The sequence below is a fragment of the Eulemur rufifrons genome, chromosome 15 (genome assembly GCF_041146395.1).
Source record: "Eulemur rufifrons isolate Redbay chromosome 15, OSU_ERuf_1, whole genome shotgun sequence".
Lineage (NCBI taxonomy): Eukaryota > Metazoa > Chordata > Mammalia > Primates > Lemuridae > Eulemur > Eulemur rufifrons.
This window is the reverse complement of record NC_090997.1, coordinates 62,043,722-62,057,672: the sequence shown is the minus strand read 5'-3', so window position 1 is coordinate 62,057,672 and position 13,951 is coordinate 62,043,722. Positions and strand designations below refer to the sequence as shown.

The 13,951-nt window shown below is 36.4% G+C and overlaps 1 protein-coding gene and 1 non-coding gene across 3 annotated transcripts in view; one reads left to right on the top strand and one right to left on the bottom strand.

Annotated features, from left to right (window-relative positions):
* AFG1L (AFG1 like ATPase) overlaps nucleotides 1-13,951 on the bottom strand; it is a 166,922-nt gene that overhangs the window by 91,276 nt on the left and 61,695 nt on the right. The gene's annotated exons all lie outside the window — the stretch shown is intronic.
* LOC138396180 (small nucleolar RNA SNORA70) lies at nucleotides 11,546-11,677 on the top strand. Its single transcript, XR_011235647.1, has one exon. It is a non-coding gene; the product is annotated as a small nucleolar RNA SNORA70 (small nucleolar RNA).

Below are 13,951 nucleotides of genomic sequence, written 5' to 3'. Positions count from 1 at the left end.
CAAGCGGGTGAATAATGCTTACTTACATATGCACATACTGGTTTAGAATAAAATAAAAACTTTTAAGACAAGTCATTAAAAGAAGTCTTCCAATAAATTAAGACAAAATAATTATATGATTTTATGGAACCAATTTATTCTTCCAGCAGATTCCTATTGTATTATAGACTAAAAGAAAAGAGGACCTTTAGACTATTTAAGCAGCAACAATTTAGCTTCTTTTAAAAAAAAACTAAAGTTCAAACAATATTTAATAGCTATAATAATATATTATAGTTGGATATTCAATTTAACTTACATTTATGAATTCCTACTATATCTTCACTGAAATGAGTGCCAAAGACAAAACATAAATAAAAGGAGAAACCCAAATTTACAGAATACCTCTTAGGAGCCAGGCAATTTGCCAGTTACTGTACACAAATCATAGTAGCCCTATAAAGTAGATATTTTTACCTCCATTTTACATATAAAGAAACTGACATTCAGGGTTTTAAAAATAATTTGCTCAATTCCCAGCCAGTAATTGGTAGACCTAGGATTAGAACCAAGGACTTTAATGACACAAAAACTTACAGACTTTTTCAGAACCACGCTGTGACCAGTGGGTTTATGACAGCTGACAGACACAACCAGACCATAATCATAATAGGAGGTTTAAAAGGACACAATGTATAAACAATACTCAGAGAAGGAAGCTAGTCATTTTATTTGGGGTTCAGGGCAGCTTTGTAGAGACAACAACAGGACTACATTGGAAAATGAGCAAGGTGCCACCAAGCAGAGAAGATAGAAGGGTATTTTCAGTGAAGCATCAACATTGAGCTTAGGACTCTTCCTATACCTTCTTTTATAATAATACACAATGTATTGCTCAAATACCACATTCTATATCAAGCCATCCTTAAATCCACTGCAGCAGACAAACTTTTAGAGTGGCCTTCCATGATCCCATCCCCACAGCTGGTGTTCCTACCTTTGTGTAAACATTGGACACCAAGAACAAAGGACCATTATCCCTCAAAATAGGAAAGAAATGTAGTAGGAGCTACAACTGCCCCAGCTTAGTGCCTGGGAAAAGTGTATAGGCTGCTGCACAGGAAGGGGGAATCCAGGCAGAGCCTGGCAGTCTTCCTAATGTGAGGAGAAGCACTGGAGTCCATGGAGGAAAAGGCTGCTAGAGTCCACAGGACAGAGTTCCAGAGAAAAGAGAGCTGCCCAGTGAGAGCACCCTGGAGACCAGCTGAGGGGCCCAGTGGAGTCCTCAGCTGAGTACTGACCAGCACACATGTGAGGAAACTGCCTGAAGCTGGGGAAAGAATCATCTCAAAGCATTGGAGGAAACCGTCACAGAGGCTCACACATGGCTGGGAATAATACCTATTCCCACTAGTCAGATTGGAAAACCTCATAATTCATGAGACATTAGGTAGAGACAGGATTTGCCTCAGTAGTGAGAAAAATTAGTCTTAGATTACATGCTGCCCTTATCTTGCCACACAAAGCTTAAAAGCCATTACCACCCCCCAACAAATCAAACTGTTTTTAAGAAAGAGAACAAAGCCCAAGGATATAAATAGGAATACAAAAATATCCAACATCCAACAAGGTAAAATTTACATGTCTAACATCCAATAAAAAATCACCAGGCATGTAAAGAAACAAGAAAATATGACCTATGATGACGCCTTATCAATAGAAACAGATCTAGAAATGACAAAGAACATTAAAACAGTTATTGCTGTATCCCATGTGTTCAAACAGCTAGAGGAGAAACTGACATGTTAAATAGCAATAAGGAAAATATACATTTTTAAAAAAACGGCTGGGCACAGTGCCTGTAATCCTAGCACTCTGGGAGGCCCAGGCAGGAGGAGCACTTGAGCTCAGGAGTTTGAGACCAGCCTATGCAAGAGTGAGACCCTGTCTCTCTTTTTTTTTTTTTTTTTTAAAGTCAGACTCACTCTGTCATAGCTCACTGCAACTTCAAAGTCCTGGGCTCAAGCAATCCTTCTGCCTCAGCCTTCCAAGCAGCTGGCACTATAGGAGTGCACCACGACACCCAGCTTTAATTTTTTTTTTTTTTTTTTTAATAGAGACAGAGTCTCCCCATATGGCCCAGGCTGGTCTCAAACTCCTGACCTCAAACTATCCTCCTCCTCCCAAAGTGCTGGGATTACAGATGCGAATCACCACACCCAGCCTTGTTAATTATTTTTATGCCTATATTTTTGAAAGATATTATTCCTGTAATTTTCTTTATTTGGAATGCCTTAGTCAAGTTTTGGAGTTAAGGTATGCTGGTCACATAACATGAGTGGGGAAGTGTTCTCCACTCTATTTTCTGAAAGAGTTTATGTAAGATTGCTGTTATTTCTTCCTTAAATATTTGATAGAACTCTTCAGTGAAATCATCTGGGCCTGGACTTTTTGGTGAAAAAGTTTTTGATAACGAATTCAATTTCTTTAATAACTATAGAGATATTCAGATTACCTGTTTCATTTTGTGCCAGTTTTGGGAAATTGTAATTTTCAATACATTTGCCCATTTCATCTCAGTTGCTATATTTGTTGTCATAAAGTTGTTGATAATAATCTCCTTATCCTTTTAATATCTGTAGAATTTGTGATAGCCTTTCTTTCATTTTAAATATTCATAATTTGATATTACATTTTTTCTTGATCAGTCTAGTTAAGGATTTTGCAATTTTATTCATTTCAAAAAAACTCAGTTTTGGGTTTGTTAATTTTACTACTGTTTGTTTTCTAATTCATTGGTTTCTCCTCTTAGCTTATATTTTTCTTCCTTTCTTCTATAATGACTTAGTATTGTTTTAATTTCACCTTTCTTTTCCTAGCTTCTTAAGATTGAATCTTAGGTCACTGATTTTAGATATTTTTTTCTCTAAGAAGGCATTTACACTGTAAATTTCCTTCTAAGAACTATTTAGCAGCACCACCCAATTTTCGATGTTATATTTCCATTACATTTCGCTTCAAAATATTTTCTAATTTTCCTTGTGATTTCTTATTTAATCCATTGGTTATTTAAATGTATTGTTTAATTTGTAAATATTTGGGAATTTTCCTGGATATTTTATTGCTATTGACATTTAATTTAATTCCAGCGTGGTCAGAAAACATTCTGTATGATTTTAAACTCTGTAAATTGATTGAGACTTATTTTATGGCCCAGCATATGTTCAATCTTGGTGAGCATATAATTTGCACTTGAAAGGACTATATTCTGCAGTTATTAGGTTTCATGTTTAATAATTACTAATTAGGTCAAGCTAGATGGGATTGTCTATATCTTCACAAATTTTTGTTCAATCAACTATTTCAAGAGGGATGTTCAAAGATCCAACTATGATTGTCAATTGTATACTTCTCTCATTAAAACTGTCTATGTTTGTTTTGTGTCATTTGAAGATGTTATTAGTTATATACATGTTTATGATTGTTATAGCTTTCTGATAGACACTATTATTATGAAATATTCTCTATTTCTGGTAATATTTGTCTCAAGTCTATATGTTTGGAATTTCAAATGAAACAGAATTTTTTTTTTTTTTTTTTTTTTGAGACAGAGTCTCACTCTGTTGCCCACACTAGAGTGCCATGGCATCAGCCTAGCTCACAGCAACCTCAAACTCCTGGGCTCAAGCAATCCTCCTGCCTCAGCCTCCCAAGTAGCTGGGACTACAGGCATATGCCACCATGCCCAGCTAATTTTTCTATATGTATTTTTAGTTGTCCATATAATTTCTTTCTACTTTTAGTAGAGACGGGGTCTGGCTCTTGCTCAGGGTGGTCTCGAACTCCTAAGCTCAAATGATCCACCCGCCTCGGCCTCCCAGAGTGCTAGGATTACAGGCGTGAGCCACCATGCCCAGCCGAAACAGAATTTATTAATGTATTTACATAATTGATAAAACCATAATACAGATCTCACATAGACTTTACATATGCTTGACAATGTCTGTCTCTTCTCCAAAAATATTTGGGTTAAATAGAAAATTAACAGCATTTACATCACTTTCCTTTCTCTTTCTTACTTTCTTGGTTCTTTCTTTCCTTCCATACTTCCTTCCTCCCTAACTCCTAAACTTCCGGTCAGTTTAGAACAATAAATGAAATTCAATTTATTCCACAGAGGTTCTCTACCACCACTATCTTGAGCATGGGGCTTATTTTAAAAGATACCAATACAGGTTGAGTGTCTCTCATCCAAAATGGTTGGGACCACAAGTATTTTGGATTTTTCCAGATTTTGTAGTATTTGCATATACATAATGAGATATCTTGGGGATGGGACCCAAGTATAAAAAGAAATTCATTAAATTAATTTGTTTCATATATACCTTATACACAATATGTTTTTGCTGAAGAATCCTAAGGACAAGCAATATACAATATTTTTAATAATTTTGTACATGAAACAAAGTTTGTATATATCGAATAATCAGAAAGCAAAAGTGTCACTAACTCAGCCACCCATGTGGACAATCTATAGTGGTTTGGCATCATCATCATTCCTAACTCTGAATTTATATGCTACTGATAAGCAATCACTTCCTTGGAAGGCAGCTATGCTCACCACTATACCACCAACACAGCAATCACTTTCTTATACTTATTCACATATAAGTACTTAACAGTAAAAAATATGACATATCAGCCAAGAGCGGTGGCTCACAACTCTAATCCTGGCACTCTGGGAGGCTGAGGCAGGATTGCTTGAGGCCAGGAGTTCGAGACTAGCCTGAGCAAGAGCAAAACCCCATCTCTACAAAAAACACAAAATTAGCCAGGTGTGGTGGTGCACGCCTGTAGTCCTAGCTACTTGGAAGGCTGAGGCAGGAGAATCACTTGAGCCCAGGAGTTTGAGGTTGCACTGGGCTATAATGATGACACTGTATTCTAGCCCAGGCAACAGAGCGAGACTCTGTCTCAAAAAAAAAAAAAAAAAAAAAAAAAAAGGACATATCATTAATACAGTGAAAAAAATAATATGTTCAGGGTAAGTAAGCAGCACAGTAGCATCACCAGAATACCTGTAACAGCAGTTAAATAACAGTAACAACAAACGGTTGCAGACTTTCAGTCTCCACCTACCATGGCATGTTTTGATTAAAAGCTGTACACTGTATTTTATGTTTTTAGGTGAGAAGAAACATCAGAAGTAGTTGAGGGACCAGGAAGTGGGTCCTCTAGGGATGAGCAGGCATTCTGCTGGACAGATTTTCTAAATGTTTCCTCCAGAGTCATCTGCCTCATTAACAACAGTTTTTGTCTTAGAAGTCTCTCTTTGATTTTATAAACTGACATGATTTTTTGTTCTGTTGTGAATGCATACTGCTCTGGTCCTTCAGTAAGCCCATCACACATGTTTTGACTGCAACTTGTCAAAACACGAGGTCAGGTGTGGAATTTTTCACTTGTGGGGTCATGTCAGTACTTAGAAAGTTTCCATTTTGGAGTACTTTAGATTTAAGATTTTCAGATTAGAGATACTCAACCTATAATGTGTTTGTTGACATATGAATTCAAAAGTCAGAAAGAAAAGTCAAAGTGATCTATCCATCTATTATTGTTAACTTATTGCAAGGCTAATGTTTCCAATGAAAACTGCTTCAGAGATGAAATCCTTTCCATCAATCTTACAAATAGTCCTGTAAATCAAATTCCTTTTTTATTGAAATAATAATTGTCTCCTCTACACTTTAGATATCCTATCACATTTTAAAGGGTCCAATGCCCTATAAACAGTGGTAATGGGAATCCAAGCAAATTATAGGCTCCAGAAGGTCTTTTTTTCTTTTAAGAATCATGAAAATGCTAATTTTCTCTTTATAAATGCTACATAAAATTTGATTGCAAAAATACTACCATCTGTATACTTATATATTTATTTTCAGTAAGGTCAAACACCAATGATGTAGTTTTTCACACCAGAGATTCTTTATATAATGGAAGTCAATGGACTTAAACACATGACTTCAGTCTTCAATGAGAAACACATTTCTGGGAATACTTTATGCACGAAGAAGACCCAAACTCAGCCATGCAAAAACTAATGGCAGTGACTACAACACTTCCATTAACGTTAAGAACCATCTATTTCATTACCAAGTGTGAGTGGCTAAGGCTCAGTCATCAACAGCTTTCACTTTTACTCCAACGGTTGTCTTTGGAATCTGTAGTCTTTACAACCAGATGGGGTGTTAGTGTGCATGGCTGGAATTCTTGAACTAATTTCTTTAAATAGTTCATTTAAATTCATTGTGGTTTTTGCCCCAATCTGTAGAAAAATTGTTTGGATGAGTTGGCGCAGTCCTTAGCATCTTTCTTTGTGACTTCTCTTTTGCAATAATGGCACAGTCTTTTCCTACCTTGTCAACAACAAAATTAGGTAAAGCTTGCTGTCAAAGATCTTTTAATGAATTCCTTAATGTTGAAAATACTTCTTCTTTTTGATATCATAAATGATTAGAGATGAAACTAACTATAGTAGTACACTGGTGGTAAGGCAGAAAAATCACTCTTGTCCAGGTGTAGTCCAGATTAGGAACTTATGTAGCTTATTTTGGTGCTAGACAAAAGATGCCCTGTTGAACTGATATTAGGATCAAAACTATCTTCCACAAACCACCATACAATACTTGATTTACCTATAATATAATCCCTATCAGACAAACTTCAGCACGATGGCCCAGGAGTCAGGGACACAAGCCTACTGCTGCCATAAACTGAGGAAGGAAAGGCTGAGCCCTGCAGAAGCATCCTCTGCTGGGGCCCAGGGCCCAGGTCTAGGTACAGGATATGCAGAGGGGACAGCTACCTATTTATCTCCACTCACCAGGGCCTGCCCACTGGCAGCCACACAGGGCTTGCTTCAGCTTCTACCACCTTGGGAAGCCAGCCTGGACACCTAGCCTCCCCATCTACCTCTTCACTATGAATATATTCAAATAATCAAAAAAAGGGGGGGAGGGCAGGAAAAAAGGAACAGAAGGGACAAAAATAAAACAAAGAATAAAATTATAGACCTAAATATTAAATGCTAATGAAATAAACATTCCAATTAAAAGGTAGAGATTACCAGAATGGATAGAAAAAATTCCAAAAGATTTACTTTAAACATAAAGACACAGATAGATTGGGAGTAATTGGATGCAAAAAGATACACCATACAGTCTGATGCAAAGGCTGACATGCATTTATTGATGTCAGATTACATCGACTTTAGGAAAAGCTGAGTCTCTCTCAATAATTAAAAATAATAAACTTTAGTGATGAAGACAAAATGTGAAAGGCATTCTCATATGCTCCTCATAACAGTAACATTTGATTTAAACTTTTTGCGAAGTATTTTACAGTATTCAACAAAAGCCTTAAAATGTTAATAGCTCCTCTAGAATCTGCCAACCTTTTTTCACTTTCTAGAATCTTCAAATAGTTGTATATTTTGCTCAGAATTTATTATTGTTATCTGTAGGAAGATCACTTTGCTAGTACCTTACTCAGACATACCAGAGGAGATTTTGGTTTTTAAATAAAGAAACTTAACCCACTTATATTTACTGTCATTGAGATGTCTGATCTTGTTTCATGCTTTTTGTTCATACTTGTTTTTGCTATTTTCTAGCTTTTGCTCTAAGAACTATTTTTTCTTTGATCTTTTGTTTTTTCTAGTAATTTGAAAAGTAGAAGGCATATTTTAAATTCTAAAATACTTGACTATATATGTCCCTAATTTTCAGTCCACAAATGATGACACTGTTACTCTGTAAACTCTCCCTCAAAAGGGAACAAAATTATCATTGTTTTGATCATTTTTTCCTTATTTCAAACATTTCTCTTCAGTAAGTTCCCATTAAGTCCTCTTTCCTCCAAGGGACTTATTCACTTTTTTCATCATTCTTTATTCTGTCCTGCATTCTGGCAGAGCTTCTTAAGTTAGTTTCCTACATTACTGATTTCACTTTCTGTGGTTTCAATTCTATAGTTTAGCACTTCCAATGCTGATTTTAATTGATTTAATTTTAATTAATTTAGTCTCTTCTAATTTCTTTCAGCTTTCTTTTATATCAGCTGATCTCTCAGTAAGCAGGTTTTCAGCTCAATCTTTTGTTTTCTCTCAGCTTGGATTCTCTGTATCACAGAGTCTATGTTTTCCTTATTTTGGGAGTTTTTTAATAGACACAGGGTCTCACTATGCTGCCCAGGCTGAACTCAAACTCCTGGATTCAAGTGATCTTCCCACCCCAGTCTCCCAAGTAGTTGGGACTATAGGAGCATGCCACTGCACCCGGATGTTTTCCTTATTTTTAAAGATTAAAAAACAAAATTTTTCTAAAATATACTTCTCTTTACTCTGGTAGATCATCTGTAAAAGGATGTCATCCTTCTGCCTTTTAAGAATTATATTTAGTGCTTTAATGTCCTTTATTGTTCCCATATTAGGGTATTTTCTTTCATATAATCTTGAACAAGCAGTGCTATGTCTAATTTTGGTGAATCTCTGCAATAAAAATATGCAGTTTTTACTTGGTTTCCCTCACTAGTTGTTGTCATAATCTTTTCGTCTGAGCTACAGTTCAATATTAAAAAGGAAGAGTTGTCATCTTTGACTTGTTCATAACTGTAGTGGAAATGTCTCCACAGTTTCCTTGCTAAGAATAATTTATACATATATTTGGTATTTATATTAAGAAACTATACATCTACTTATATTTCATAAAAGAATTCTATAAAGAAAGGATGTTGAACTTTGCCAAATTTTTCTTCAGCTTTTATGGTGATGACTGTTGGATACTTTTTCTCCCTAGAAGTATTAAAATGATAAATTACATTAATGTGTGTGGATGTGCGTGCGTGTACTTGTATAACTGTTAGGCAACTCGCCAGTGATATTCAGTCTATTTACTATGAATATGGTGGCCTGAGTAGGAATCACATAATGTTGTCACCTGATAATCTAAGGAAAACAAGATTGTTCCTAACATTTTCATTCTATCTAATGTATTTTCATGATAACAAACAGTAAATAAAAACCAGAAACTCCAGAGTTCACTGTTCTAGGGTTGGGCAACAAGGGCCCTTTTTAGTTCTTTTTGTTAATCTGTCAACGAAGCACAGTCATTTCAATTCACGTGGACTATTTCCCCATAAAAATTTATTCCTATTTTTGATTGAATAGATTTCTCAAGTTTAATTATTAATTTTATTTCAACTGTTTTACTAATTTAACCTACTAGACTGTTATTAATTTGTTGTCAGAGTCTCCATGTACTTAAATCCTATTATTTTTCCCTACTAGAATACCATAAAATTAACAAAATTTTATTTCAGTACCAAAAAAGTGAGAATCATGAATGTTAAATTTTAAATTGTAGATTTTTGTTTCTGGCTATTCTGATGATCTGACACTATAATCTTTTAAAAGTAAAAATATGTCTACTTTTATATGGGCATTAAAGTATTTACCTAAATGACATAATTCCTGAATGTACAATTTACTTGAGGTTTTATAAAAATAAGAATTGAATACAAACTCTTTCTGTATATATTTTACCTGAAACTTTTCTAATTTCTCATTCCTATATATCTGATCCAAGATCTGCCTCAGGTTCAAGAGCCTTAACTAGATTACCCTGTAAAATATAAAACAGTACCACGACAAGATACTAGAAATGTTGTTTAAAGTATACTAAACAGTTGGTTTTTTTTTTTTTTTGAGACGGAGTCTCGCTCTGTTGCCCAGGCTAGAGTGCCGTGGCGTCAGCCTAGCTCACAGCAACCTCAAACTCCTGGGCTCAAGTGATCCTCCTGCCTCAGCCTCCTGAGTAGCTGGGACTACAGGCATGTGCCACCATGCCCAGCTAATTTTTTCTATACGTATTTTTAGTTGGCCAGATAATTTCTTTCTATTTTTAGTAGAGATGGGGTCTTGCTCTTGCTCAGGCTGGTCTCAAACTCCTGAGCTCAAACAATCCACCCGCCTCAGCCTCCCAGAGTGCTAGGATTACAGGTGTGAACCACTGTGCCCGGCTTAAAGTATACTCAACATATTTTGAGCTTTCAAGAAAGGAAAATCCCTAGAGACCAACAACAAACAAGAAGCTAAAAACTAAAGTAGTAATCATAAGCTGACACTGGTTTGGGGTTTTAACAGCTGCATGGTATACAGAGGATGAGGCCTTGGACTCAAGCAAGATAGGAATTGGAAGTTAGAACTACAAAAAGATATTGATGTACAGGTAATGTCTTTGGTAACTTTTTCCCTCCACCCCTCTTAAGTATTGCTCCCCTTTCTTTTCTTCTACAAGACTTTCCCAGACCACACCACTCCACAGATATTTACTCTCCTAGGTTCCTAAAATTCTGGTGTTGCTTTTACTTCACTACTAATTATTTTCTATTAAAATTAATAATGAGGCTGGGTGTGGTGGCTCACGCCTGTAATCCTAGCACTCTGGGAGACCAAGGTGGGAGGACTGCTTGAACTCAGGAGTTTGAAACCAGCCTGAGCAAGACCGAGACCCCGTCTCTACTAAAAAAATAGAGAAATTAGTCAGGCATCATGGCGCACATTTGTAGTCCCTCAGGAGGCTGAGGCAGAAGGATCGCTTGAGCCCAGGAGTTTGAGCTCTCAGCAAGCTATGATGACACCAATGCACTCTACCTAGGGCAACAGAGCAAGACTCTGTCTCAAAAATTAATTAATTAATTATTAAATGTTCCTTATAATTTTATGTTAAAATTAATACTGTGTCTATAAATTAACAATTAAGTTATTAGCTGGTAAAAAAAAATAGGATGTGGTTGTAACCCCACCATCACCAACAACCCCCATTCTTGCCCAGGAAATTGACATATTAAAACTAGATTTGGAGAGAATGAGACGAATAAAGCAGAAGAAATTAAACAGAGAGGCTAAAGGATTACTGGAGAGGAAAAAATATATATATGTTCTCCACCAGGCATTATCTTCTTATCTCTAGAGTTTCCTGTCTTTATTAAATGGCAGCCACAACATTCACCCAGTTGTACAACCCAGAAATTTAGAAACTGTTGTTTCCCTTTTTCTCAATATCCAACCTATACCCAGGTGCTACCCATCTTACCCCCTAAATCTCTTTCAAATCTATCCTTCTCTCCATATCCATTGCCATAGCCCTGTACCACAGTTTCTTAACCTAGGCCCTACTGATATTTTTGGCCACATTAATTCCTTATTGTGAGAGGTACATCATGGGAATTTTGGCAACATTCCTGACCTCTATCTACTAGATGCCAGTAGCAGCCCTCCACAGCCAGGTGAGACAACCAAACAATGTCTCAGACATTGCCAAATATCCCCTGGTGAACAAAATAGCTCCCCAGTTGAGAATCACTGCCTTATACCAAGGTATCATCATTTCTTGCCTAGTGTGCAACAATAGCTTCTTAGTATGTCTCCCTGAATCTACCATATTACTACAACCCATCCAGTAACCCATTCAAGATCTTCTCAGTCCTTGCTTACGATAAACTTAAACTGCTGCTAGTTGAGCCAACTCGCCCACCTCCATAATGGAAGCCCAACGTGCAGTGGCTGTAAAAAGCAGATTCCCTGGTTGTGTATACAGCTCACTTGTATGTGCTGCTCTAAGGGTCCTTGAAGACATCACCCATTATCGTCCACATAACTGCCTCTGATTTGTTTTTGATTGCATCCCAGGCCCTAGACTAGCATCTAAGATGCCTTTGAGAAGTTCTAGAATACTGTGGTCCAGGTGGACATTAGAAAAAAGAAAAAAAAAAAAGATAAGCTTCAATGGTTTACCATTTCTCTCAGAATAGAACCTAAATCCTTATTAATGCTACAAAGTCAAGCTCTTCCCACACCAGATTCATCTTGTATCTCACTGCCCTCTTCCTCCCTTCACTCTCCACTCTAACCACGCTGGCTACCTTTTCAGTTCCTCAAATGAGCCGTTCTCTCTCCAGCCACTCGGCTTTGCCTCAACCATCTGCAGGGAAGGTTCTTCCCCCAGCTCTTGTAACAGTCTGAGAAATAGATTCTATTTAGAAAACAAAACAAGTATCTGGGGACCTATATCAAAAGTTGTAATCCAGAGAAAAGTGGAATGTATTTTGATGGTTGGAAAAAAGGACACTCTTTATCTGGCATAGAGTGGACAAAGATCAGTGATGACTAATAAAGAGAAAAGATAAAGGGCAATGTGTTGAAAGAGTCACAAAATAGGTTCTAGTCTCTGTTCTTTCACTCATTATCCAGGTGATTTGTTTTTAATTTACATGTAGTGAAATTAACTTTGGGGGGTATACACTTCAATGAGTTTTAACGCGTGTAACCACCACCACAATCAGGATGCAGAACAGTTCCATCATTCTAAGAAATTCTCTCATGCTGCCCCTTCCTAATCAAACTCCTCCCCACCCCAGCTCCTAGCAACCACTGGTCCGTTCTTTGTCCTATATTTTTGCCTTTTCCTGATATCCATACTTAATCTCTCTGAGTCTTTTTCTCCACTCTTGAAATATATACATACACACACACTCCATCTTCTTTATATTAAAATATTAAGCTACCTATGATGAATGATTGCTGTGGCTAAAAAAGCTAGTATATGACAAGTATCCCTTCTACAGTCCACATTTAGAAAAGGCTTTACCTAAGTTTGTCCAATTTTTGCAATTCTGCATCTTGAACTTTAAGTCTTCTCCAGAAGGGTAGCTCCAGCTGATTTTCTGCATGCTACTCTGATGACCAGTAACTTTATTCACTTCTACAAAGCTATGAGCTGCAAAACTTAACCACTCCTTGTGGTAGTCCTTCCTCAGTCTACTACACCTCAGTAGCATGAGCAGCCAAGTGCAACTTTCCTTTCAGTAGTCTGCTGAAATTGTTCTACACTTTACTATTTATGAACATAGATTGTCACTGAATGTCTAAAGGTAATACTGGTGACACTGTTAAATCAACATGTCAGATATAGTAGAGGCAAGCCTACTTACACCTAGGTAGATGATCTAATATTTAAAAGCTCACTGCCTTGGCTCATAGAGTTGCTAACACTACTCAATCATAAGAATATTATATATAATATTATATAGATTTTAATAAGTGCATCTGACAAAATCACTAATAATTCTCTTATAGTGGAACAGATGAGGTATAACTATAGTTGTTTGAATAACTGGATCCAAAAAGTGTTGATTAATTAATTGATGTCTTCCTAAAATAAGGCCTCTAGTGGTATGCTATAGATGACTAAACTTAGTCCTATCCTATTTATACATTTTAATTAATGAATGGCTGAAGATATAGAAGCATGATACCAAATTTAAAAATGTCATAGTTAGTAGGGATAGCCAAAAAATTTTGTTAAAATCATACTTCAAAAAGATTTCAACAAAAATCAATGAAATGGAACAATGTAGATAAACTAACAAGCTGAAATGTAATACAGGAAGAAAAATATATCAACTATACAAATACAAAATGAGATCCACATTGACAGCAGCCTACATAGTAAGATCTGGGTGTGTTAGTAATCACAAATTCAATATAAGTCATCAATGTGGCATGGTTTATTTAAAAAAAACTCACACTATTCCATTTTTCTTTTCCTCATTGGACACTCTCTTGGTTCTCCTCCTACCTTATTGGCCGCTCTTTCCAGCCTCCTTTAAGACTGACAACTTCCAAATTTATATTTCCAGTGAAGTCTAAATTCATATGCATCTCTCTTGTCATCACAGTAACCTGTACTTCCATCTCCCTACCCAAACCTGCTTTTCCTGTAGTCTTCCCCCTCTCAGTAAACAGCAACTTCATCTTTCCAACTGCTCAGGCCAAAACCTTTGAGTCATTCTTGATACCTCTCTTTTATTTATTTTTTCATATCCTATATCCATTCCATCAGTAAATCCTATT